General features: G+C 35.7%; 1 long non-coding RNA gene across 2 annotated transcripts in view; it reads left to right on the forward strand.

Moving 5' to 3' along the window:
• Positions 1-25851, forward strand: part of LOC148662017 (uncharacterized) — a 121364-nt gene that overhangs the window by 16200 nt on the left and 79313 nt on the right. The window contains exons 2-3 of one of the 2 annotated variants that reach the window (XR_015939651.1): positions 17566-17661; positions 22929-23025. This is a non-coding gene — a long non-coding RNA (uncharacterized LOC148662017). The remainder of the gene's footprint in view (positions 1-17565; positions 17662-22928; positions 23026-25851) is intronic. The other variant, XR_015939652.1, reaches the window with a different exon arrangement.

Genomic DNA, 25851 nt, shown 5'->3' on the forward strand with positions numbered 1-25851 from the left:
TCTCATGCTTAAAACGATCATCTGCAAACTATAAATGAGACTATTGTCTCATCTTAAGTACGGTTTATTTTTTCAGAGAAAGCATCTTCTTAAAGCAAATAACTAATGTGGTTTATTTTGGGGGTGGAGCGGTGGCTAAGGATCTGTGCCTGTGGCTAGAAGGTTGCCGGTTCAAATCCCGCGTCTGGCAGAGAAATCCTACTCCATTGGGCCCCAGAGCAAGGCCCTTAACCCCAACTGCTCCAGGGGTGCTCTGACCCCAAGCGTCTCTCTCCCCACTTGTGTGTCTCATGGAGAGCAAGCTGGGTTATGTGAAAAGACAAATTCCTAATGCAAGAAATTGTATATGGCTAATAAAGTGGTCTTATCTTCTATTGTTACTAATGTGGAACATCTTATGCAAGTAGAAATAAATCTTCCTGGATGGTTGTTACCAGCATCCTTTCAATACATTAACCTGTGCATTTATAAATCTAAATAATTGTTGTGTTGTCTGGTTGTGGATATGACTTTATTTTCTGTGTGGAGCAGATGAATGTAGTTATTATTACAATAAATGCCTCTGAATCAGTTTGGCATTAGAAATTGATGGCAATGGTATTGGCTGTGTTGTAACAGAAAGAACAAGGTTCTGGATCCCGAGATGAAGTTAAACAGATGATTTTTGTGCATGCAAGGAACAATAAAGCCGAAGTCTTGTTTCCCGCAAGAAACATCAAAACCGAAGTATTGTTCAATGTGCCGGTACAAACTTTTAGGTTATATAGTCCTTCCTTGCTGCTTCGGACATCATTCGGTGTTATGGTAAAGAGGGGGGTCATGGTATTTGGCCAGTTAAGGGACCCTGGCCAAATGGTCAGTTTAAGATTACGACCCCAGGGGGTTCCTAGCTCATATCTGGAATCCTTATCAGTTAACCCCCTTTCCTGCCATAAACCCCCGTTGCTTAGAAGTCTAATTTTCAGGCAGAACTGACTTAAGTTAACCCTTTTTACATCTTGTGCATTACTTCAGCTGTAAAATAAATGAATGCAATGTTCCAGTTGGCTTTGTAGCATCTGATGCAAGATGATGCTGGATTTTAACTAGCAAAATGAATCTTTGTTATGAACAGCCATTTGAGTCATTTGTCCGACACTTTACGTTTGGATATTTCTAAATATGTACTGTACTGTATATAAATGTTTGCTTACTTCCTCCAATGTTTATCAAATGTTACAATGTAAAAGAAGCCAATGTAGATTTGAATTTACAACTCCTCTCGCAAACATCTGTGCAAATGTGTTCTGTGGCAGTTTTATTGTATGGTACTCTATAACATTAAATAAATAATGTTAAATTATTTTCAAAATATTTTGTTACCATGGAGTAAAAATGTACTATGAATGTTCATTCTCTGCCATTTTCTATTAGCAGTTTTACTGTTAGTTTTTTAATCATTGTAATTGAACTTGCCAAATCCAACAGCTCAGTAACAGGGCTCCCCTCGAATACAATTGTTGGAATAGCTTAAATAACCATGAATGTCTGAAATGGTTTACATCAGAAGATGTAAATGTATCAAAGTGAAAAATTCTTTTCATTAACTTTCAATTTTTTTCTGTCTATTGGATTGTCTTACCCCCTCTATAATAAATAAGATTTGAAGTGCTGTGATGAGTGATGACATTTGAAGAACTGCTTGCTTTTATGTAGTACCTTGTGTCCCTGTGGATCCCAAAGCACTTTATTGCACATATTGCATCCACCACTGAAGTACAGCACCCACATGGGTAAAATGCAACAGACCCTGTGCCAGCGGCCCCATTACACAGTTGATCAGGTGGAGAAGTGACAGGCTGACCAAGCCTAGGCTTTTTGCACAAGGCAGTGGCAGTGGTGATGTCACATGACAAGTTGGTAGCACTGCATTTTTAGTTTTTATAACACTTGCATTTTCAATGTGTTTGGATTGCTGTTCCTTCACTTTCAAATGTCTTCAAAGTACAGTCTGCACAGTCTCAAGCTTAATTCAATTGTAATAAAACATTGTGTTTCCATGCAAGAAATTGACAGCAGTCTGTACTGTAAGTGCCTAAACTGAAATAGCCTGTAATTGGTTTACCAAGCGACAACAGTGCAGTGCAGAGCCAAGACTCAGCCTATACACATCAGCTGTATCAATCAGTCTTTATAAACACATATTTCTCTACTAACAATGCTACAATAAAACTTTCCTCTTTTTTTCTGTCCATTCAGTCTTATTATTTTCTGGGTGTGTTGGTAATGGAAACTGGGTAAATCAATCCACAATTCAGAAAGGGTCAGATTGGAAGCAATATTGAAGAAATAGACGCTGTAGGGGAGCATTCTTGTTTATTGAATTCTGTGAAACACTGGTAGGCAATCAATGGAAATCTCATCTTGCTAAAGAAACTTCATGAGCTATGGTGCAATTTGATATTAATTTCACAAACAGAAGAGTCTACAAAAAAGGTTAGTGTTCAAGGCATTTAGAATCCTGTCTTCACCAGAGTGACAAACTCTGTTGAAATTGTTAAACCAACTTAAGAAAATGAGAAATTCTGAAGAAACTAGAAAGAATGTGTTGGGTGGGGGCAGTATTTAATGTGACAATGTCACATTTGTGTTTGCTTTTGGTGATAGATAACCATTAATGACACAAAAGGGCATACATTTTGAATAAAACATGCACTTATTTCATATTTACAGTAGAAAAAGTAATCCAGATAATCTAATAAATCATATATAATAGTGACGAAGATGTAATTTAATGAAATAAACCATGTACTTTGCATACCATTTAAACCAACTACTGTATGAAAATGAATGAGTAGTAGAAAGTGTAGTAACTACATGCAACTTATGAGATACAGTATGTCAAAAATGAGCACATTACCACTGTAACAATACTCATTACAATAGCATTACAATATACTGTAAACCCACACAGAGAGATGTACAATATTTTTTTTGTCCAATCTTAAATGCAAATTGCTTAGTATTCTTGGATCAAAGTATAAAATCACAATTCCACTAGAGTTTTCTTCCATTATAAAAAAAAAAACCTTTATTGTTTTAAGTGGAAAAACTAAGTATAATTTAAAAATCTTTATTCATTGAGATCTTGGAAACCGAGAACACACATATCAAGGTACATTATACATAAAGGTCCTCCAATAAATTGTTGTTAACTCATCACATTCACCAATCAAGTCTTTATATCATAATTAATATCATTTGATTAACTTTAACAAAGTTAAAAAGTTACTTTTTTGTACTACAAACTAAAGATACATCATGATCAAATGTTATCTTAAAAAATGGCAAAACAAACTTTGGTCATAATTTGCTATAGAATTCCATCTACATACAGTTAATAGCAGAATAATGTACTGTAAAACCTTTAATAATTTTGTAATCTATACATGTGCACAGTGTAGAGTCAGCTGCACGTTTGACATAAATCTGAAATTTGAATAATACTGTTTAAAATGTTAATAGAAAACCTATTCACAAAGCATATACTGTATCACAGTGGAAAGCTAGGAGTTACTCACAATCTAAACTAATTCAAAAGCATAAAGATCTTAGTTTAATTTATCTGCTGTATGACAATACCTGCTCCTTATATTTGTAACAATAGACGTTCAGGATAAGAAATAGAGAATTTCCAATAGCAACAAAAGAGAGCATACACATCATACATTCAAAGGTCCTCCAATAGAACTGTAGATGATCAAAGAATCTTTTATAAAATGACAAGGTGATGTTAGAGTGGCTGGAAGAATAGAAATTTAAGAGAAAATAGGAAAATTAGAAAATTCATAACTACTCAAGATGAAAAGCCCAAAAGATGGAAGCAATATGTTGAACAAGGACTGAGCACCGAGATGACCCCCCACAATTCTGTCAAACACTGCAAACATTATTGGAGGTTCAGTTCACCTTTTGAACAATACACAGACAGAGATCCTACAGGGTGAAAAGAAGCTTAAATCAAAAGGCTCCTGGGATGAATTTGATTAAAGTAAAGGTTTGATAATTTACATATGGTAGATAATGTCAGGCCTTCTTATTCTGTTTCACAAGGTATGGAAAAAGAAAGAAACACCAAAAGAAATGCATTTTAAAATAGGGATCAGGTTAAAAAAGAAGAGATACTGAATATAATCTCATCCAGAAACCTGGCAAGAAATTATTTTGTCTGTATAGCTCTTGGAGTATAAATAATAACATACCCTTATAAGGCATGCTACTGTATGCTTATAAACCACTGGGTAATGTGACAGAAGAAAGGTTTTAAAGATAATTTGTTTGCCTTGAAAATCTTGGAGCTGATGTTCCAATTATAGTTTTCCTGTATGTTTGCATTTAATATTTAATCTAAATATAAAACAGATCTCTAAATAAACTAAAAAAGAAGTTAAATATAAGGCTTAAATGAATTTCCTTATAGCAAATTATGCTGAAATTACAAGGAAATGAACTTGATACTACATGGCTTCTTTTAGAACCACATATCATTTGTGAGGGAATATAAATACTTATATTTCTCTAAGATTCTCACTTCAGCTTATTATTTAAAACATACAGGTAAGCTCATTACAATAGACTAATATAGACAGTTTTGTCACAATGTTTTGATTGGTTGCATTGTCTCTTAAATTTATGGTGTATTTTATCTTCTCTAGCTGACTGGGTCTTTCTGACATAGACACTCTTTTGAGCTAATAGAAGTACTTTAATCACAAATTGGCTCCTCAAGCTAAAACAATGTTGTCAATTAAAAGTTAAGGATGAGTAATAATGGCCTAATGACAGGAAGATTTGCTCGCTTTACTCAATTTCTTCCCTATCAAATGATGTCTTTGTTATCTAAGGTAATAAAGTCACATCTGCCGAAGAAGTGTTTCTGACTCTGCACAGCTTATGGAACAGACTAAATGAAGAGAGAAGCCTAGGGATTGTCATAAAAAGAAATTAACACAGTTGGTCGCCCTTGGCTTTGAGCACTCTCTATGCATGTACAGTAGCTTTCAACCTGCTGAATAGTTGACAAAACAATGCTAAAAAGCTGGCATGGTTAACAGCTTTTTCCATTCAAATCAAATTGTGTACCACTGACCAAACTCAATGGTATCTGTATTATAATTTATATTTTGGAGCCCTGGTATACTGAAATGGAGCAATAGTATAAATGGGTCTCATACCTTTATTATCTGAATTAATAAGTCAATAAATTATATAATTATATATTTGTTATATAATTTATATAATAAAGTATGCTGTATATAGCTCTTACCCCAGTTAAGCATGAAACCAAGCTCATTGAGATCACCATCCAACACAACATTTCCCATAGTAGAAAATTTGTCCAAATATCGAATTTTTCTCTTGATGGTATGTTCTCTTTCCTTTGGTGTGCTTGCTTAACCATTTATGAGAAATGTTTTGTTTCAGTGAAGGATATTTTAAACTAAAATGTGTGTAAAGTTGCATTAATTCTTTGGAGAAATTCTGAACCCTAACCCTAATCCTGCAAACACAAAGCTAGGGTTAGGGTTAGGATTCCTGTAAAACATAGATCATTTTTGATGGCATAGCTGTCTTTTAAGGCAGAAATGATATTTAGGAAAAGTGTTATTTCAATGATATCTTTTTGGGGTAAATTGGTAGCCATTTCTGAGAAATGTTTTGTTTCAGTGAAGCATATTTTACACTTAAATGTGTGTAAGGTTGCATTCATTCTTTGGAGAAATTCTGAACCCTAACCCTAACCAACAATATATTATTCATATTTTTATATATATACTGTACATAATACATACTGTATATTATTCATATTTACATATACTGTTAATATAAATATTTATATTTTATATTATTTATAGATTAATTATATTAATAATGAATCAGAAAAATATTTTCGAAATATAACAAATTTGGCAATCTATGCTCTCCCCAGTAAATTAATTAGATGCTGAGTTTGCACAAGGATTGTTAATGTTAAACATTCACATGGTGTGTAATGGAAATCCACATCAAATTGAACAAAGCCATTACTAGGCTTTTGACTGTTGAATCAAGCTAAATATAATCATGAGTTCTCCCCACTTGAACCTACAGTAAATATAATCACATTGTGAGTTGCAGTGAGAAATTCTCTTTCACAAAAATGTCTCACATGTTCTTTGCTCTCTTTAATACTTAATGCATAGGCCTCAGATCTCTCATTGAGTGAGACATCAAAAAACCTACAGTAAAAAAGTGTTTTACCTACTTTCACATTTCTCTGTAATTATAATAATTGCTCACACTTATATAGCACTTTTCTGGACACTCCACTCAAAGCACTTTACAGGTAATGGAGATCCCCTCCACCTGCAGCATCCACCTGGATGATGCGACGGCAGCCATAGTGCGCCAGAACACTCACCACACATCAGCTGATAGTGGGGAGGAGAGCAGAGTAATGAAGCCAATTCATACCAATCCATCCATGATTGAGAAATTTGGCCAGGACGCCGGGGTTACACCCCTACTCTTTACGAGAAACACCCTGGGATTTTTAATGACCACAGAGAGTCAGGACCTTGGTTTTACATCTGTTTTTACGGCGCCTGTTTACAGTATAGTGTCCCCGTCACTATACTGGGGCATTAGGACCCACATGGACTGCAGGGTGAGCACCCCCTGCTGGCCCCACTAACACCTCTTCCAGCAGCAACCTTAGTGTTTCCCAGGAAGCTGCTTAGCTTCAGTGGGTTGCCAGTTGTGAGTTGCAGGGTGATATGGCTGCTGTACTACATGTTGTCTTAGTCTCATGAGCAGCGATGCTATCATTTACACATACACATCACTTACACGCCTGGAAAGTACAGTATGTTTTTCTATAGGAGTTAGCAGAAATAGTTGATTCAGCTAACAATTTATTTGAAAGATTTTTTTAACAAGATCATTCCTGAAATTAATGTGTTACAACCAGGTTCTGCACCCCAGGGAATCGGGGCAGACGGAAAGGCAGTGTTACGGACCAAAGAGCCAGGGCCTCACAGTTGGCCAGCTCACTGCACCTCGGGAGCTAGACTGAGGCGATAATGTCAAGAGAAGCCCGCGGCTGTGCTCCGGGAGCAAAGGCTGAATATAGTGTCAGATTCCTAGTGGCTGAGTTGCTGGAGAAAGGGCCACATGGGGCAGTGGGCAGTCTGCCAGAATAGCCCAGGGTGCAGGCAAGAGGACAGGAAATAGAACTGGAACGTAGGGAAGGAATGCAGGGGAAACGGGCATTGGAAGTGGAGAGGCAGCAGGGTCTGGAGTTGTGCTTTGTTCCAGGGCATAGTGCGGGGCTGAGGGGTCCGACAGCGAGTCTGCGTGGTCATCCTCAAGGCACATCATTTGTCGGGCTGAACTGGGCATGCATTCATTGAGGGGACTTCTCCAGAAACCTGGCAAGAGAGCATGGTGAGAGAGGACTAGGGAGACGCGCTCTAGAGGGGGCCAAGGGAGTTGTCTGCTGAGGTCCGGGTCTGAAGCAGGGTCCCAACCTCTGGTCCACACTCAGCAGCCCGTAGAAGGCCTGACCGGCACAGCCGTGGACAGAACTCTCAGGCAGAGTCCAAGAGAACTGGAAACCAGGAACAGGAACAGAAAGGCCAGCTTAACATGTTTACATTTTTATTCAGTCCTGCTTATTAATCTTGAATCGTTAACCATCCATCCATTTGCTAACCGCTTCTTCTAATTCAGCATCGCAAGGAGAGCTGAAGCCTGTTGGGAAAGGTAACAGGCAGAAGGCAGGGCACACCCTGGACAGGAAGCTAGTCCATCACACAGACACAAACACACTCACACCCACACCAGGCCAATTTTCCTAGAAGCAAATTACTGTAGCTTACCAGTATGGTAAGTAGGAGGAAATTAGAGCTATGTTAAATTAAAGATTATCAAACAATTCTTCAGTGAGCATGGCAAAATACCTGAGAGCACATTAATAAATGGGAAGAAAACTTAAGGATAATAAATGGTTATGAAGTGGTCTAATACACTGTCTTCTAAAACAAGTCTGACTCATAGCTGTCACCTGACATCTGAACAGATGAAAACTGCAGAACTCAAGGGAAACCCATTTGAAAACAGGGAGAACATACAAACTCCACATATTGTAGGTAACAACCCAGAATTGAACTCAAGGCCCAAATGAGGCAGCAATGCTAACCACTGCATCACTGAGCCATCTGTCACCAGAATATATTACTATTATTACTGTGCATTTAATCAAATCATAGAGAAGAAGACATTTTGTTACTTCCATCGCATTACAGAAATAAAAAGTGACCTGCACCTGTAAATTCATTGAATCCAAAGACATGCACATCCCATCTCATTCATTAATAATATATTGTTTTCTGATATTTATTTGTGATCTTTTCTGCATAGTCTAATGAAACAAGAGGAGCTAATTAGAAAGTCAAGTTGAAAGTCTCTAAATTCAGGATATTAACATGCAAAGAAATTTGACTCAATTCAAAGCTGATTTTTAAAGGGAATCTAATGGTAAACGTAAAATAGATGTGATGTTTCTTGAGCATAAATTACACGTTATTAGCAGTTATCAGGAACAGTTGACTAAAAGTGCTTCAGATAATAATAGAGACAGATACAGTAATAGAGAATATTTTTGTTTTTAGTTGTTGTTTAGAATATTTATATTCATGAAATATGGCTAGTATTCATATAATGAATTAAAAATGTTAGAATATTAGATTCCAATATTAGCAGCAATGTTGAGTTTGTCATATCGCTTTATGGATTTAGGGTACATACAGTAGAAAATAGCAAATAGAGCTTTCTATTTAATAGCAAAAGAAGTCAGACATTACATCATCAATACTGTTCTACATCAACAAAATTATTTGCAGCTCCTAATTACTTTTCACCCTTATCAAATTCTTTGGATTGTACCCGTGTCCTACAAAACGCCGTTATCTGTTTTTTTGGCAATCCTGGATGTCCCTACTATCTGGCTGATTCAGATAACTACAGATTAAACTACTGTAGCTGCACAACATACAGTGTCGATCTTGCAGCACTTTAAAGCTGAGAAAAATTCATACAAGAAAAGGTTGTAGTTTTGAAACTATCATTGTACAATTAATGCTAAATGTGTCAACCACATCCTGGTTTAGGTCTCACAGCCTGGAGCCATATTCTTGCTATATAATATCCAAATGATGGGGGATATTTTGGAAACCAGTATATGTAGAGTTGCAGTACACGTTATCACCTCCTGTGGCTAGCAGCACCACTACCTAAGCCTTCCCAACAAGATCAGTGCAATGCAGTTGAATCAGCTGTTTATTTTCCCACCTTTGAATATAAAACTGAGATACAATAGTTACCTTAAAAAAAAACAATGCAAGCATACTAGCTCATGTGGATGCTAATGTTTATGCTTTCTCATTATACTGTATTTACTTCATTAGGAGAATATAATCCTTTCTCATAGATAACTTTTTTTTTTACCTAAAAAGCAGAATTTTTGTCTTTATGCATTTACATTGATGGTCATCAAAGAACTTTATGATGTTCTCTTACAAAGCTACTTGCTAGCATTCCAGGCATGTACTGTAGCTGCTACAAATGCTGATTGGTCTTTCAAGTGCTGTCAACGCATCTATGTACAGTATCTATTCATGTACCTCTGCAATTGACAGGTGTATCAAGTGCTGCCCCCCTCATGACCTCAATTACGTATTCAGTTCTTTGTCAAGTATGTGATGTTCAAAGGCATCGGTATGTGACACCAGTTTAATGTATACTTTTTTTTCAAAGCAAAATATCGTAGTGGACTAAGAGGTTATAATTGCAAAATAATGATTATCCAATAAAATATCCAAAAATCAGATAAAAAATTGCTTCTGACACTATCTCGCTACACAAGGAAATTACAAAGGTTAATTTTACTGTAATTTCACCCCCTGAAGTCAAGGAATACTGAATGTTACATGAAGTGTGTTCTTTATTCTCCAGCACAGCATGGAAATAGTGACCAGGTGACAAACTTAGACAGGACACATAAATATTTATTGCAAAGACTTCCACACAAAAATGCAACATTTACAGCTACTACATGTCTGTGAGTTCCAGAATTGTGCTTACTACAGACATAGAAAACCCAGAATGTTATTCCTATAATCTAAACACAAAACACACTAAAGTGCACATTAAACTTGCAAACTGTTAATCAAAACGAACCTGCCCAGGAATAAACCTTCCTGTCCAAAACAAATGCTCACACATAAAGGGGAATCACATTTTCTCTATCAAACACTGTATCTCTTACCAATGAGTCATTTTGAGTTGGTGAATTCCACAATATAGGAAATAATAATTTCTTCAAACAATTAAGACAGCAGGCTGCTTTCATCAAGACTGTGGTTCTCTTCCACAGTCAGTTTGAGTGTTCAAACTACTGTACCTAGACAGAATCTGATTTCAAGTCTGATGAAAGAGGAAAACTCATGGTCTAATCTCCACTGCTACCACCAGTGATGATTATACCTTCTTTCTTTCTTGTTTAATCCTTTCTTTTGTCTGTGCCATTCCACTGTATTTATCCTTGTACTGTAGGTCTTGAGGTCTACTTTGTCCTTTGATCTATTGGGCAGGCTGGCCTAGTGACATAGAAATGTCTGGGCACTCTTGAATATTTATGTAATATAATAATATGTCTGACTTAATAATTTAATAGTTAATTTATCTCAAGGTCCAAGCATAGATGCATAAAAACTTGATAACCCTTGAAATGAACTGTATAATAGGGAACATTTTCTGGGAAATACATTTAGTTAACTCCCATCTGCAACAATTGATAATTGTTTTGCAATATACAATATACAGTAAATAGCAAATGCATTTGCACATTTAGTTGACATAAATTGTAAATTGATGTGGAAAACGTGTATCAAAGCTGTTTCATTCTGTTTGAGTGAAAGAGAAAACTCACCAATGTATAGTATGCTTGTAATAATGTCAGAAGCAGAGAGTATAACATTAGCAGCCTTTAAGACTTTTTGTTGCATTAAAAAACTGTTAGCCATAGAACGTTCAAGTAAAAATAAACAATTATCTTTTATAACTTTTGCACATCATAAAAACAATATTACATACAATGCAATATTGCAGAAATGATGTAGTTTTGTGTGTCCATGATAAGATTGAATTAGCAGAATTAAATAGAACTTCCCACTAGACTCACTGTACCATGCTATATGTTTTCAATAACAGCATAGACCTGACATTCAGAAACTTTTGGTTTTTAGAGATCAATTTACCACATTTACTTCAGGAGGGTAGCTGTGTCAGCATGCGTAGGCTGCAAAGGCTACATTTTACCAAGTAAGAAATTAATCAAATTACTTTACACTGCCAAATCTGTACAGTGTTTTACACAGGATTAAAAGCTGTATGGCTTTGCTTTCATTTAATTGCTTTATTTTCTACTTCTTATTTCTGTAACACAAGAACGGATTGTTTTCTTCACAGCTAATCTACTGTTTGAGGCTGTATAGATCAGAGATTCGGATATTATACATAGAGAAAGGTTTAAACTGTAGTACTGTAGGTCTTGCAATCCTATTCATCATCATTAAAACAAAATAAAAAATCAACCCACTCATCCGCATCTGGTTGTTTAGGTGCTTGTTTTATAATTTGGGATATAGAGCCCCTGTTTAGCAATGCATTGCATTATAAAACCCCTGAATTATGATTTCCATTATGGCATCTACGTGATTATTTGTGAGAATGTACTGAGAAATAGAGGTCACAATTAACTATAAAGAGTTGCGATTTGTCTGCTATTATGGATGATGGTTTGGGACTTGAAAAAAATCATAAAATGGGAATGTCATAGTGTATTTAGAATATGCTCTATCCATTTGGACATGAAAAGAATAAGAAATAATCGCTTTAATACAGAAACATGTGCAGGTGATAAGCCAAAGAAAGTAAATGTAAGTCATACTCATAAAAGAATAGCAAAAACAATATAAAAAATCCTTTAACAGTCCAATGACTGCCCTCTAAATGGTTTCTTTTACTTTATACAGATTCCACACCACTTTATTAAAAGAATGAGTGTGATCATCAGTGATTACCTCTTCACCTTTTTAAAGCTATTAACCTCGGTGACTTTTCATCTGCAGTAGATACCTAAAAAGTGTTATGTAGAGATATTTTAAGCAGTGCACTACAATTCACCACCTGCAATTGACTTCTTCCTTTCAACAGGTTTTAAGTTGCGCTGTGTAGCTTCAGACTCTCTCACATAATGTAAATCTTGAAAGAATAAAGAATAGTTATGAAAGACAAGAGACCATACAGCAGGTTCAATCGTGTTTCAGACATAGTAATTCAAATTTCATGTTGCGTTTTTTAGAAGATTTCATGGAATTAGAATCTGCACTGTGGTCGCAACGTTCCATTCCTATTACAGTTGCTTTCTATTTCCAAAAATGAATCTCTTACATTTTACTCTAGCACACAAGTTTTGTTTTATTGAATTTGTCTTGGTGATATATATATTAAATATATACATAATGCATAATATACTGTATATTACAGTGTTTTTTTATTTATATATCTGATTTAGGCTACAAAAATCCACAGTCTGGTTTGTAAACCTTTACACTCATGTTCCTTAGCTTGCATCCAGTTTCATAAACAACCTATCAAAGATGGTCCATTTGTATTTATTTTGAAATCGAATCTGAGAGGTGGAGGCAATACTTACTCACTGTGTATGTGACAGCACCTGGGGACACATCTATTGATTCTTCTACTAATAACAACAGAACAGTTTCATAGTTCCTGTTACTCAAGAAATCATTCCAAAACACTTTGTAAAACTGAAGCAAAGAATTGAAAAAAAAAATGCCCATATGCAAATGTATACTGTATAATAATCGATGGCCACTGCATTTGAAGTAATCTTCCACTAGCATTATGATGATCACAATATAATTCAAAACTCTGAAGAGATGTTATTGCTCACTGAGGTGCATTCTGAGCACTAAACGTTACAGGGACTGAACACATGTCTGCTTCAATGGCTCTTACGATCAATTTAATCTGAAATGGCCACCCCTCCCTCTTTGGCTAATCTCTCACATAATGCAAACACAAAAGCACATTGTTTTTCTATGAACCAATGAAGTACAGTATGCCTAATAGAGAACTGCCAAGGTATTCATGTTATTGTTCTTTTATGCAATGACAAGACGCTTTTAATTTATGACTTTTACAGAACAAAGTTCTTTTCTATGGCAGATCCTATGTTCCAAAATATGAAATTCATGCACATTTAAAATGAGTCAAAAGTATAAAATCATGTTGGCAGTAAATATACATTTTTTTCCCCCTCATTAAAACACTGATGTTCCTTGAAAGGTGATAAATAAAATAAATACAATTGTGGTTGTTGTTAGTGGTGTATTAAAAGGGGTTGGTAAATAATCAATGCTTTCTGTACCATGTTCATAAAACATTTGTAACTATGCTAAGCATTAGTATACAGTACTTTTTCCTGATACAAAAGTAACTCCATGAAGCTGTCAAATATCACTTAAATGAGGTAAAAACAGGTTAATTTGGCAGATTTTCCCCAAGCTCGGCTACCATCTAGGGAGATCTTACACATCCTTACTACTGAACATTAAAAACTTCACATGCAGTATATGAGGTGTGTCCTATCAGTATTCTCAAAACATTTCATGCTTGCAAAATTAAAAATGTTTTACCCCTGCATGAAACATGCATTAAGAATAAAATATTTTTTTATAAGAGATACACAAGTAGTTTATGAGGTACTTCATAAGGTTCACCAATATTAATTTGAATTAATACTGAATATTTTGCTCACCAGTGTTTAGTTTTCAAAATACTGTGAAACATTAAAATGATGGAGTCGGCTCACACTCAGGGCTATGTGCTGCAAAATGAATCTGTAGTTATAAGCTATGGTACTGCAGATATGTAAAGTATATAATACATGCATATCTGAGCACATAAATCCCTTCCTCTTTAACACTACTATTTAAACCATACACTTCCTCAAGGAGTATAACAGAAAGTAAGTAACAGTACAATACCTCTGTGGCTCTACTGTAGCTCAGCTTTCTCTGTGAAATGCAATCCTATGATAGCATATCACCTCACAGCACACTGTCACTATGAGACAAAGTAATCCTTATATTTAATTAAATGCACACAGAGCATATAAAATAAGATTGTATTATTCTCCTAGTATTAATAGTGATAAATTACCAAATAATGTATCTGTCATATAAATTTTATATATTGTCAGCATGAAATATGTTATTGTTTCTTTTTTTAATTTTTAGCTTCCAGATATGTCAACTGTGTGATATACACTATAAAACTGGAATCTTCATTAAACTATATGAAGCATGAAGGGTATTATACAGTAAAAGCAATTTTTTCATATTCTTTTTTCTCATTGTCTACTGGCAAAAAATATACTGTACAGGTAAAATGAACATCCTAATTTTATTTTGCATACATGGGTTCTGTGATCTTTAGTTTATTCAATAGTTCCTGGGCAAATCAATTTTTGTTCATTTTCCAGCTGTTACTCCCAGTAGTCCAGAAGATTAGTATGGAATCAGTAAACTCCAGTTCTCCAATATTTCAATGTCCTTTTTTGCTTTAGTTTACTGTATGTGCTCGATTTGACATTTATATTTTTCAATTGTCTAAATAAACAGACAATTACACCAGTAAAGAATACCTTCTTGACCTGGGAGGTCAAGCAGAATGAAACCCAGACACCAAAGCAACCCTCAAGGAACTGAACTTGACTCCCTCAATACCTGGTACAGAAGGTACAGAATAATGTTCTGTATTGCAGTCCCTGGTCTATGGTATGGGCCCTACATTTTTAGCAGCTAACAATTTTCTGTGTCCCATTTTAAGGCTACAAGACATTTTATGGGTGTCCCTGCTGTTGTGTACAGTAGGTCTTTTATATAATTGCTTTTACTTTTTTTGTTAATGTGGTAATGTAATTTTTTTTCCTGTGGTCAGTTTCAGTTTTCCAAACGATTTTCACATTTGTTGAACTAATAATACCATTAATGCAATGAAAATGAATAACCCTTTTTTCATTCGTGTTTGTTATTCACATAATGATAATTCCCTCTTGAATTTTCATTCTCATTTAAAAAATACATCAGACAATAAAATAGAGTAACTTATTTTTAGGGAGGGTTTGAATGAAAGCAGACATTTGCTGATATGCTTCCACATATGAATCAAATGTTTCCATTGTAAACTTAATAATTTAAATAAACTACTTATTTAAGAATCATAACATATTGAATGATCTAGTCTGAATGACACAGAGGGAGCAAAGGAAAATAAAATAAAAAACTGCAGAAGTGACAAGTGTGTCTGTTGACAACCACAAAAGAAGGAGTTTCTTTTACAGCAGGTTCTGGTGCTGCTCTGTGGTGATAAGACAAACCCAAAGGTGTTAATTAGTTTTACAGAGGAAACAATTTCTAAAGCAGGCTGAAGGCATTATTCTTCCTGTACACCCTTTCCACTGCAATGTGCTATCTTTTAGTAAACTGACATTGGTTTGAATTTCTAATTGCTTTGTAATCCCTGGGAATTATGAACTGCCTTTGAATCCCATTTGTAAGCAGTTTTTGGAGACAAATATACACATGGGTAGAACAATCAGCTAATATGTCACCATTAGACGCTTGGAAAAAAACGTTTCATAAATCAAATTACAATGCACACTGCCTATTAAGAGATATGTGCATATATACTTTCAGATTTTCACAGTCCTCCTGAGACAAGGTACTGTATGTCCAAAAGAGATTTGGAGGGGACGTAATGTTAAGAAGGTTGCAGAGGTGTTTTAAAACAATTCTAAAAGGAGATCGGATGTGACTATTTCATTCTATCCTGAAGCTTGATGGCATGTTCTGAATGTGCTGTTGTATGCAACTTTTGTGCTAGAAAACCCCTGCCAGATGGTCGTACTTTTGTATAAAAGCCTGTGAGATTTAGTGGAAGGTATTCACCAAGAGCAAATTTGCAGAAAAAAAAAGAGGTGTCACCACTTAATCTTTTAAAACACAAATCACTTCTGAGTAGAGCTATAACAAAAAAATCACTGCAGTTCCAAAAGTTAATACATTCAGTTATATTCACATGTTGTGTTTTAAATTGACCACAAGTATTTTCCTTCTGAAGTGACACTGGAGAAGAGAAAGATCTTTACACACATTTTGTGAATCAGTACTTAATGGCCTGCTGCAGAGTTATGGAAGAGGCTTCTTGAAATACTTTTTCAATTTATTTAAAATTTTTCACCTTTATAACATTTTATGATGTTAAACTTGTAGGACCTTGATAATGTTAACAGTTTAAAACAATAAAGTACTGTTTTGCAACTATTTAAAATAAGACTGAAAAAGGCAATTAACAATCAGCATGCTCATGGCAGACGATAAGTATGATATTTGAGGGAAAAAAACGTAATGGTGTGAAATGAAAATAAATGTAGAAAATCTTTTTATGGATAAGTAACATGAAATATTTAGGCTTTAGATCAGGACTGATGTCTTTTGCAACTTGGTTTTAACCTTTAAACCGTCCAGGACTTCACTCCTTCTTCACCTTGTAGTACCCTAAGTTACAAGCAGCAGTAGTAAATACAATACCTTGTCATGGTTATTTCCTTTGGTCTTCTTTTTCACTGGCTGACACGGAAACATAGAAATGGCATAGGTGTATGAGTCTCCGTGCTCCTAGGCCTCTCACTCCTAACCTGGGGATCTTTCAGCCATCCGCTACTGAGCGCTCTCAGCCAGTCATCTCCCAGTGAGATTCCCCTTAAACTCCACTGGCTGTCTAACTCACCGTGAGAGAGAGAGATATGCTCAGACAGCCCTGTTCTCTTCCTAGAACAGGCCTCTTATTGTATTGATCAATCCCCTCCGGGATTGCGCTGCAACCTGCTTATTCCCAGGTTCAGACGTTATCTCGGTGTCTCATCCTGAGACCCTGTCTTTCACTGTCCCCATGACAGTGAGAGCCTAACTCCCTGTGAGCTCTGACACTCGCTCACACACTTGACAGTGAGGGTTCAACCCCCCTGAGTCGACCAAGAACTGAGTCACTGAACTCTTATATAGAATACTGACTTCATCCAGGTGATGAATTAGCATATAGCATATTAGCATGGAATGCCTCGCCAGCGCCCTGTGTTGACTCAAGCCCTCCACTGACACTCCAGATTTAGTTGCCCTCTTACAGGATTCTTTTTAAAAATATATATACTGTATATATTTTTATAAAAGAGGGATAAGGATAAAAAGAAAAAGAACAAGAGGGGGTCAGATGTGGCTAAAGCAGTAAAGGTGTTTACCGGTACATCTTGAGGTCTGTGCTCTTGACATTGCTAGTTCAAGCATGGGCTGTGTCTCTTTTGGCATGCCAGTAAGACCTTCTCTGCTCTTTCAACAGATTCTCCTGAGTTCTCCTGAGTGAGTTACTGTGGAGCATGAGGCATGTAAAATGACAAATGGCTCTGCAGCTGGGTGTGTCAGAGGTTCATGTACAGTAAGTGCGTACTATTTTCTCCTAAGCAGGAAAGAGGAGTCATTGCTGGAAAGGTGAAAGCAACTTCCAATTTGAAATCAGGTTTTAGAAAATTATCAACAGTACTTATATTTATATACAGTATTTCCCTTGTATTTTTATGTATATATATATTTCACTTTAAACAGTACATGACTTAAGGATCTAGGTTTTGTTATTTTGTTGGCAGTAAAAATGCATTAAATGCTTACAAATATCAACCTTAAAAGAATCAGTCACAAGATTTGTGATACAGCAAGCAATAGGGAAGGAAGTCTTTAGTAGACTCAGGACTTGTGACTTAATTTAGTTTTTTCTCAAAATTACACCACTATAAAAAAAAACTTCAAGCTTTAACTCCATGAATTCCCACAAGGTAAGAAAGATTTGTGAAGTCTATTAGTGAGAAAAGTCAACTACTAGATCATTTCTCTCCAGGTGAAAATCTTTAGAATCAATCTTGAAGTTGCTGCTGGGGATTCCAGATTAAAGTAGAGTGGGTAAGAGTTTAAACCAGTGCCTTTTGCATTTAATTTCCTGTTGTTTACTCCTCAAGTTCTGTCAAGTACTTCATTTTTCCTTTGTGAGAAAAAATGTTGCTGTTTTGGATAGCTTGGAATTGAAGGTTTAAGACCCCAACTATAGGTACAGTACCGTCACACTTTCCATCCTCACACAAGTGAATATGTGAGTGCGTGTTATGGCCCATACAGCAGTAAAGGCAATGGCTTCTACTGTTGGAAGTCATTAAAAGGAGTCACCATTTTGACATTTCAGAGGCACGACTACATCCGTCTAAAGTTATATGGCAAAATAAATCAATAACATAATAGAAAGTGCTTTAAACAAATTTAGAAAGCAAATTTAATGTTTTCTAAAATGTCTTTATTGTTTTCAGTGAGTGGTTCAGAAATAAGGTAACTAATGCATCTACAGTGTGCTTTTCCAACAGTCTCAAAGGATAACATGACCAATGGACTAACCCTTAATATCTAGTTTAAGTGAGATAAAATAGTATCCTTCAGGCTCTGAGGCATAGATAAAGTAAAAATTATTTAGGTCCCAAAGAGGCTCTTACAGTATACCACGTACATCTTTGTGTCTGTCTAGTCTTTATCGCTATTAAACACACCTGTCCCATTCTTGAAGGTAACACAATTAAACATTTAGACCAGATTAGCAGAAGTACCAGAGGCATTGTGATGTACTGTACCCTTCTACGGTAAATTATAAATATATTATTAAAAATAATTATAAAAAAGAAGCTTGCATATTTTAATTCAATCAGTAGATATACAGTAGATAGTAATACACGTTTTGAGAGGGGTAAATATTTTTTAACAATGCTGTGGGACCACTCCTTAGAATTTTTTTGTCCAAAAACAGAATTCTGGGATAAGTAAACCAGTAGCTTTAAAGACAAGGTCTGCATTAGTAAGCAGTTACTATAATTATGACAGGCCATTCTTGACGATCTTTAGAGTACTGTATAACTGGTCCCTGTTCATGCATGAACCAGGAATTGAAGCAGTCCTAAGTAACTAGAGATGACTGGCTCCTATACACCTAGCAAAGAACACAAAAGGGTCACTTAAGTCATCCTCATAGATAAAATCAGATACCTAGAAAAGAGATTTTAACTTTTGTGCAGTATCTCTCATCTACTAGGAAGAACACATCTCTAGCTCAGAGAGTCTGGAACTCCTGGTTTTTGCGATAAGATGCAGTTTTTACAGTATCTACAATCACTTACTGCTGCTGCTTTCCTTGACCTCTGTAAATACGAGAGTGTGAAAGACATTAACAGAAATTAGACTCTACATTTTACACAGGGAATCCTTTTTAGACAGAACCAGGTAACTGACTGATAGTGTCAAAGCAGAGAGATTGTTTAAAAGCTCCATTAAGTAGTTGGTATTAAAATTATAGGTACGTCTAAAAGTCTTTTCTAGTGTATTATCAATAATTATTTTCTAATGTATTACAAGATTAAAGGGTAGGGAAGCTCTACCCTAACCCTGTGAGCGATGGGGAGATCCCAAGGTATGAATCCTTCAAGTCATTCGGAATGGAGTGTGCATGTTCCTCTTGTTGCTGTATGACTTGTCTCTTGGTGCTCTTGTTCCCCCACCTTTCAAAAGAATGCTGTCAATGTTCAATGAACTGTGTAAACTGTGCCTTTGTGCTTCTGTGTGTCTGTGTCCTGCAATGGGCAGGCATTCCATCCAGAGTCTAGTCAAGCTCTGTTCCCTATTCCTCTGGGGTAAGCTCCAGGTTGCCATGAACGTTTCCTGGCATAAGTCACTTACTGAGAGTGGATGAGGGGATATTTTTTTCAATTCCACTTATCCCAACCTTTATTCAATGCAGAACTCAGACACTTGATCAATATATGAAGCCAGACATTCAGATCAGTTTCCTGAGGGAACATAGACCTGGTGTTTTTTTAGTAGTCAGCTGTTTAGTGAATGTGTCAGTAATTAATTTGGAGATGCTAAAATGAAAGCTTAGACAAGGCTGGGATCTAAACAGCAGTTTATAGTATTTGAATTTAATACAATTTATACAATTACCTTTCATGAACAAGACTTGCAAACTGCATCCAATATATAGAAAATGTTCAACTGAAAAGAAACTTATGTAAGTACTTGTTATGCAGTGTTCATCAAGCTAAATAATATTATAGATGTGCAAAACATCTAATTCAATTGTATAGAAAAATGTGTTCAGCACATACAGTACAATCCCACATAGGAAAGCTTAATTCTAATACAAGTCTGATTTTATTCCCCACTTTCACGGGTTTCAAAATTGCAAATGTAATAAAATCTTCATTTAAAGATCTAAAGGTAGAAAAGAGTCGATATCATGCTGAATCACCCCCCAAAAAAAGAAATACGGTAAGTCAAAAAAACCCGGTAGCTGTGCATGTGACAATGATACAAACTTTCTGATCACTACATTGTAGTTCACGATACAAATCACTTCAAGACCCTCTCAGATGTCCAAATCATTCTGGTTCTGATTACAAGTTTCCCAGCTGCATTTTTTCTAGATGGCCTCTTTGGAACACAGTTTTGTTTTGAGTTTCTTAATGCTGCTGGTAAAATGTTCCAATGACAGTCAGCTCAGTGCATAGACTGGCAGCTCTGCCAAACAGAAGAGTAGACTGGCAGTTCTGCCAAACACAGAATCTGAACCTTTAGTCTGGCATACGGTTTGGCATATGTTATTGGATGTTTGGGTGTTACAGTACGTCTGCAGTGCAGCCACAGTCCTGCTTGCCAAATGTGGAAACACCAACATGTATTGTCATTTTGTTTACTGTATATCGACTTCACTGCAGAGTTTTTGTCAAAATAGTGTCTAATAACCGCAACATTCCAGGTAGCCACAATAATCGCCGAATAAAAAGCAAAAGGATCTAAAAATATGATCGGGTCAGCCACTATTAAACTAATTAATGTGCTTACTAATTTTTGTGCTCAGCAATTGTTATGCTACAGTATACTTAATCTAAAACAACTTCATGCATGTTGTCCAAACTAATTGAGAAGAAATATGTTAAAGAGTACATTGTTCATTCAAGTTCTTGTTTTCTACAAGTATTGTTTTTTGTAAACAGGACTGTGAAAAGACAGAAGGCCTGGCAGTTTACAAAAATGAAATAATCCTTAATGGCAGAAGGAGTTTTGAAAAGGACTGCAAAAATAACATACTAAAACAAAGAAGCTTATGAATTTCAGTTTAATAAATTGACTCTTCTTATAGTCTTCAATGAAAGACTGCAGTCAAATCACTAATTGAAATGTACATATTCAAAGAATCATTATGCCTTTACTTCATTTGCTTTCAGCTGAAGTCTTTCTGCTTTCAACAGAAGTCTTGTTTTGAAGCATTATGATAGATGCTTAACAAAACAGTATCTTGCAGTCTATTACATTCTTTTCAATTCTTTTGAGTGCTACAGTGTGTCACGCAAAGTCCAAAAATCTGACTTAATGTTGACATGAAGCAGAGAAATCAATGCTGTTCTAAATTAAAAGCATAAAGCTACTCACAGCTGAAGACCAAATAGTGGGTCACTTTCAGAGAAGAGTCCTAAATGAGAAGACAATTCACAGCTTGTTGATTAACGTTATGAAAGAAAAAGAAAGCAAATTGAGTATGTATATTCCACTTGTAACTCTAGAAAAAAAAAACGTTTTTCTAAGCATTTCTTGAAACAGTACACATTTCTGCTGTTAGACTTCATTCCTTCTTTTTGTTTGTCTGGTCACTACAGAAATGTACTGCTGCTGCCATCTCCTGGTCATATCGCCCTCCACATCTTTTCTGTCAAAATGTAGAACAGGCTCTGCAGTTACAGTTGCTTTAGCACCAGTTTGACAGGTGTTCAGCAAAGTGACAGTCTCACATTAATCTCCTGTGGTCAGGGTAAAATCAGGTGACTCGGTTTTGTTCTGTAATGTTTTCTGTAATTCTAGAAAACCATAATACTTCACAGTACTGTTGGACATATTCAAAGAAAATTCAATTACTTACAAAGTACAGTAAACTCTCATCAGGAATTATACACATTTTCATTTTAAGATATGTATGTTTATGGATCTCATGTAATTATAATGGATAACTATGCAATTTTCTAACTTAAAAAAAACCACTGAACTGTCTAACATAATCTGTATGTTTCACCTTAATAAAAAATATGTCAGTTAATATTAACAGAAATTAATTCATCTGTCTAGTTATACAGTATACATACAAATATTATAGGATTGGGCTGTTTCCCTTTATTTAAGTTTTGGTCTAGAGTTAATAATTAAAGTGGTGTATAGAAATTTAGAAAGGAAAATTGTGATATACTAGGAGTCATTCTTGAATCAGGGAATAGAGGTTTGAGGGAATAAATATTTAGAGCACACATTTATTTGGAGGAACAAATAATCATATTCAAAAAGAAAACAAAAACAAAATATGCAGATTTGTCATTGAATAGAAGTACAGATAGAACCCATCTTTAAATCAACTGATTGGACGCATTGGCTTACAATTTACAAGTAACTGTACAATTATAGAAGACAAATATCACTCATTTAAAAATAGACAAAATCACTCAAGACTGTTTCTGGACACCCTGGGTATCAGTTATTTCCATTAGGTTACATGCTGCTATTCTCCAGGTACATTAAAGTAAAACAACAGCAGATGGAAATGTGTAACATGGTGCATTTCAATGTTTCCTGTAGGTTATCATGTGGAAAGTCTCTCCAAGAAAAAATAATGGGCACAAATTTCTCTTTCCGTCTGTTGTTCATTCTTCAGCCACTGAAAATGGATGGGCAGGTATGTACCTGTAAATTGTTCGCTCTTAAAATTTATTTCCTGTCAGCTGAACTAAATGTTTAATGTTGTTTCATCTCAAGGCTATGTCTGACCCACTTTTATTACCCAGGACTCTCGTTTAACTATAGAAGCACATGTTGCCAGCCTCCCTGATTAATGCTTTTTTTATGCCTTGATGTGCTGTTGTTCTTTTCTTGCCTCGTGGTAGGCAGGTTCTTAAGCATTTAAGTGGTGGTACAGATCATTCAAATAGCCAAATAAGGAATTAAAATGGAACATGATTTTATTTCTAGAACATAACATGGTATGCAAACATTTATTATTCAGACAACACAATGTTCTAAAACATAAAGATTTTCTTACAGGAATGCCAAGTAAGAAATTAAATTGGAGTGAATTAAGCAACAAAACAGAAATATGTTCTATTTAATCAGTATTGTAAAGTTATTTTTAGAAGTGTATGCAAATACAGTAAATACATATATATATATACTGTACATGTACTGTCTAATAAATATAACAAGTCTCCATGTTGGTTTAAGTTTATTTAAGTCAAAGGTTGCTAACAATAAAATGTGATAACTATGAACTTTTCACTATTTGATATCCCCGTGGACAGTTTTGAAACTGCAGACGAGTTGATAAAATGATTGCAGTTTATGCTGGTTATCTGAACAAGGAATATGTTTGTACCGCACAGCCATGGGTAAGGGCAGACTGAAAAATCATCATCACCATATCAGTCTTGATATGAAAGTGCTCTGAATCACTTTTCTTAGAAGATGTACAAGTATTTTCCTTTAGATTAAAACAAAACATTGTATCATACATTCAGAAGACAGTGACTTGCTATAAGAATTTCCTTACTAGGTTAACTGACAGAACCTACCCTCAACCAGAATGGTCCCAATTGTCTGCACACACAAAACGTCACAAAGAAGTAAAGTCCAAGAGCACCATGCACGATCTTGACATATCAAACACAAACTTAATTATACCCTTGTCAGAATGTTGAAGGAACAGATTTCACCACTGATCGAATCAATTACATAATTAACTCTCACTGTATAGCCCTTTTCAGGAATTTGAGGCCGTATAGAGGCCACCAGCTATAACTACAAGCCGTTCTTAAACTGGCCTGCTACAGTAACCTACTGTTGTACGGTATACAATGTGTGCTAATCATAAAAGTGCAGCTTCATTCCACCTTCTATCACCAGCTTTGTACAACTAGCTTGTTTGACCATGTTTTCGACCAAAAAGAAGGTCTGATTAACTAGTGAGTTGCCATGCTGACAAAATGATTTCTCTTATTTGGACAGATGACAAATCAGTCAGTCAGAATTTTCTCGCATCCACCATAACCAATTTTCAGATGAGCATGGACCGAGAGTTAATTTTAGTCTTTATTGTAGCAGAGTATCTGACAGGGAGATGTGGGGCACCCATGCAACACTGTCTATAGACCATGTATTTTTATTTTGCTTTTAACAACACAGTATGGATGCTGTAGAAGTGAAAAAAGTGAGGCTGTGCCAACCACACACGTAAGCAGACAGAGCTCTAGATTGTATGTGGAGTGAATGATGAATACCTATTCAAAAACTCTTAACTATTGAAAGGTCAGATCCCAAGAAGGAAAAAAAAAAGAAATTGTATTATTCGTTAAAAGTCGGGATTATACAGGCTTCTTGAACTGTTGCACTGTATTTTGATTACAGCAAGTTTCATCTCAGTGGGAACATTATACTTGAAAGGTCATGCTCAATTGAAAATAATGGATTTGACCTTTTTTCCCCCCAAGAGTTGAAATGATTCTTTTCGTTATCAGTCAGATCTCAAGCCAGTCTGAGAGGCACAGTATTGTGTATTTATATCAGGAGAAAGTTTGTTTCCCTTTTGTAGTCAGACTTTTATAATAATAAATGTGAAACCTATTGTAAAAGTTTTTTAAAACTGGGACTCCACCATTGGGATTTTCGATAAAATTCATTTTTATTATTTACTAAGAAAAGTGTTACTGTGTAAGTGGAATCATGAAAGTAACATCACACAATGATCAATACGCATTGCTACTGACATGCCATACTCTGTGCACTAAAATTAGCTAAACAATAACAAAAATATGTGTGCCACTGAATAAGTATGGGCTTTTACATAAGAAACTGTGGGCTGATTTGTGGGCTTAAAATAGATCACTATTTGGGACTGAATCAGGCATTAGCGATATACTGTACAAGGCTTTCCCAGTCCTGTTGCAGGAACCCAGTGATGCAGTGATTTACTGCTGGCTTAAAACTGCTTCACTATTAATGGGGACACCTCTCCTGCCAACTGCTTAGTCCTGGCTGTTTGGGTGAGAGAAAAATAAGTTTCGTGTGAAGCAACATCCCTAGCTGTGCTGTATTACGCATACTTAGACATTTGGCTCGGAGCAAGGGAACTGCACTTGCAATTTATATTCAGGGAGCCCCTAGTGAATTACACAGCAGGTCAGCTGTGAAATTGAGGCTGTACTTTTTGTTAGGCCTTCATGTGCTTCAGAGACAGGGCTGCTTCTTGTTTATTGTATCTGTTTTTTTTATTGAATTTTTCCAAAAAGACTTTTTGGGCAGGAAAATAAAAACTTTTCTTGGTCACTTCTGTTTTGCCAAACATAGATGAGAAAAGACACAGAACTTTGTGAACAAAATGTCGCAGCAAAATGTGCTCCGCTACAATAAAAAGGATGGTAGGAACCACTCCTACTCTACCAAGGTCCTACCAAGAAATTTGTTTTCTAGATCTGCCTGGTGACAGACTTATTTAGACTAGACGCTGGGGATG

This window comes from Lepisosteus platostomus, chromosome 6 (assembly GCF_059453375.1).
Source record: "Lepisosteus platostomus isolate fLepPlt1 chromosome 6, fLepPlt1.hap1, whole genome shotgun sequence".
NCBI classification, from domain to species: Eukaryota; Metazoa; Chordata; class Actinopteri; order Semionotiformes; family Lepisosteidae; genus Lepisosteus; species Lepisosteus platostomus.